We start from the raw sequence: 3,818 nt of genomic DNA, 5'->3' as shown, positions 1-3,818 counted from the left end.
TATTCGCCAATGTGGAGATTTATTGGGAAATTGGCTTTTCTTTTAGTCAAGATTCCTATTTGGTGTGGGAAATAACTAGTTTCCTAATTGGATTTAGTTATTTGAAGTAGTAGTCAATGGAACTTCTATTTGGTTTAGGATTTAGATGTTATTTCCTATTCTGTATAAGTCCAGGAATTAGTATTGGGTTCCAATTGTTATTCAGTTTTTTGGCCAAGTAATGTTCTCTATAAATAAGTAGATTAACATACTACAAAGACACACAAGAAAGGAGTGAGATAGTGCTTAGTGGGTGAGAGGGTGAGAGGGTTATATAAGAGTTGGGACTTGGGAATCAAGTTGTAATCTTGTGGTGTTTTTCTCTTATAGTAAGAACAAGTTTTTCCTCTCCGTGGACGTAGGCTTGGTGATTAAGCCGAACCACGTTAATTCTTGTGCGTTGTTCATCGTTCGTGCTAGATATTGTTTTCTATTAAATTGTTGGTCTTTTCCTTTTTCAAATAGTTGGCCTAATACCCTAACAAAGTTTGCAAGGGATGGACAAAAGAATTGATTCAACATCTTAATTTCGTCATTTATAATTCATAATGAATCTTATCTGGTATTGTTATGTAGAAAATTTGGCCAAAAAAACCTAATTATGTAGATATTCTATTGTTTGTCAGTGGTTTATTTGATTACATATTGTTGTACACTTTCTCCTATTATTTTCCTTTTTATCTTGTTCCAAATTGGACAATAACTATTTGAAATAAAAGGGAGTTATGTCAGTTACGAGATTATTGAAAACTAACCAAGAGAAGGACTCCTGGAATGGCATCTTCTTGAGTTGGTGGTACTTTGTTTGATAGAAGAATTAAGTGAATGAACAGTGCTGTCACAACTGCAGTCACTAAGGAGGTGCAGATGAGGAAAGCATCTCTGTATTTGAGGGCTGGAATTCGAATATGAAGTTGTAGTTGATCCGCGTGCTCTTCCAAAGGAACAGATTACAGCCATACATAAACAAGCAAGCTTAGCAATGCACATATGCTGCAATTGGACACACCTATAAATTCAGCAATATGCTTGTGGGCATAGACTTTAAAGTAAATGAAGAATGAAAGCATCAAAACAGTGCATTTACTATCTGACTTTCCATCAGCCTAAAATGACTATGGCAACCGATTTCAGTTCAAATTACCTTATGCTATTATATTTTGGTGTCAGAAATGGCTAAAATCCTATGGCAAAAGATGGAAGACCACAAACAATTAAACAGAAAGAAAAATGAGAAAAGAGATAGAGAGCTAAGATTGTTCATGTCTTCAACTGAACAAAACCATCTCAGCGGTTTCCATTCTGTTCCATACATTGTACTCATAAACTTATTGCTATTGAAATTAAGTTTTTACCCGTCAGTGGTATTATTTTGACTTGGATTTCATTAGACCATGCTACATTAGGAAGCTTGAAGAAACAAAGCTTTTGTTTTAAGGTGTTTGATTGTACTCTGGTGTCATAAAATCATTTCCATTGTCCATGCACTAACATGGTTGTTTATCTTCTTCCAATAAACTCCGCAGTCAGTAGGCACAGAGCATGGCAACTGCCAAGTAAGGATGGAGTCTTTGACCCTTTATCGAGGAAAACTGACATTTCACTTGGCAAAATCTTCCACCTGGTGGCATAAGAATTTTCTGCTACGTTGCACAGGAAAGGTACATGAAAACTTTTTTGAGAACGTAGAGTCAAATTTTTGTCTGGATTACACGTACTGCACAAAATTGTACATCTTGGAAGTATATACTGGTACATGAGACTTTGAAATGTCTTGGTAACTTGGCTGTAGGAATCAATGAATGCCTAGCAGTTGTACCATCCTAGAACTAATCTAGGAATTCAACTTAATAGAGTCTCCCATAATTGATTAGAAAATTCAACACACATGATCTGTTGTCATTTGATCGGAGACAAAATACAGTTTACTTGAACTAATGGAATACATCATTTCCCCCAAAATTCATGGTCAAATTTGCACATTGCCTTAGAGACTATAATAAGTGACGTTTAAATGATAACAATCCCTGTTTTGAGAATGCAAATGCACAAAAAGCAGGCGAAGCAAGTGCAGACCATGAAGATAATGTGATAAAAGTGTAGCTGAAACAGTGAAACGGTAAACAGTTTCCATATAATCTTTCTCTGATATGTGCCAAAATCGCATAAACAGTAAACAGTGTTACAAAAGAACCTGTGAAAGGCCCTGCAATGATGACAACGAAAAAATTTCCATAGTCCTTTTTTTTTCTCAGGTAACTATAACAATTGTATAACCTATTTTATCTTAGTCTACAGGGGAGGGGAGCCTATAGAGACTTGTGTTAGGGGCTAGTAGATATATAGAACTGACTAGACTAAAGGGGTGTTTTGATACTACCCTTAGATTTTTTTCGTTACAGATGGGATTTGAACCCCCACCTACAGCCCAGAGAGAGACTTAAGCCCCTCTTTGGTGTAAAAGGTGTTCAGTAGTATAGGATGTTGGATAGAAGTAGTTGAGTCGGATACCGTGTCAGATACTTGAGCAGAAAATTTTTCAAGTTGCATAATTTCCCGCCAATTTTTCAATCCTTTTCTCTGTGACAACTAGGACGTTTTGACAATTGTTTTTTAGGTCTAAAACATCAACTTTTGTCACTTTTTCGCAACTTTATGTCATATCAAAATCCAATGATGTAAAGAAAAGGAAAAAGAAGACATTTTGGGAGGAAGCTTCTTGAAGAAGAATCTTGAATTTTTGTTGGGACATCAAGAAGAATAGAATAGAGGGTAGGAAGTAGTTTCTAGACTAGGGTCCCATTTGGTAATTGAGTTTTTTGGGTGTTTGTCTAAAATTTTATGTAGTTTATTGTAGAAATTGTAGAAAAAATTTTTGAAATGTGTAAATTTTTGGATATTTTGAAATGTATAGTTTAAAAATTTTGAGAAATTTTTTGAGGTTAATGTAACTAAAATTGTTAAAAAACTTGTAGCAGACAAACTTGACAAAAAATTTGCTTGCCAAACAAGGCCCTCACCTAGTCTCTCTCTCTTGAATAGAACTCTTAGCAAAACTCTTGATGGACTCTTGATGTAACTTGGCATTTTGAAAACAAAAGAGAAATTAAAGTTTGGAGATCCTTGTTCCTTCAATCAAATAAGCATTTTCTTCTCCCATTCTCTTTATTTCATTGGATTTACGTTAAAATTCATCAAATATCTAAGCTTCATTTGTTTACTATTCATGTCTAGCTAATATATTTGTTCTAGAGGTAAATGATGCCTTGTGTTTCTTGATCTTGGTTTGAATGAGTAGATGAATATTATCTCTTTGTACTTGCTAGTTCATCTAAGTTTACTTGAATATTTGTGAATGCTTGATCACTATTTACAAATTATTTTAGTTATTGTTTATCAATAAAAATTGATAGATAATGATGAAACCAGTTTAGATAGAACTTAGAATCTTAGCGGATGAAAGTAATGTTGAGACTAGATGGACTTTGAAAATAGCATTTGTCAAAGAAAATAGCATAAGGTCTAAACAAATGAAAGGTGAAATGCTACACTTGTCGTACAAGAAGAATGGAAACAAAAAGATTGATTTGATTAAACAAAATGAAAGACTTTAACATCTTTGTCTTCCAAAATTAATGCAAGGTGGAAAAAGATCGTCCTTCCCTTTTTTTTTTTCCTTTGATTAGGATTCCTTAATTGTGGTAACTTTAAATTACAAGAAATCTAAAAAAATTAATAATGTAATTAACTTGCACCATCCATTTAATTTCTACATCCTG

This window comes from Coffea arabica, chromosome 11e, assembly GCF_036785885.1.
Source record: "Coffea arabica cultivar ET-39 chromosome 11e, Coffea Arabica ET-39 HiFi, whole genome shotgun sequence".
Classification (NCBI taxonomy): domain Eukaryota; kingdom Viridiplantae; phylum Streptophyta; class Magnoliopsida; order Gentianales; family Rubiaceae; genus Coffea; species Coffea arabica.
The sequence above is the reverse complement of the archived record's forward strand: the minus strand, read 5'-3'. Positions refer to the sequence as shown.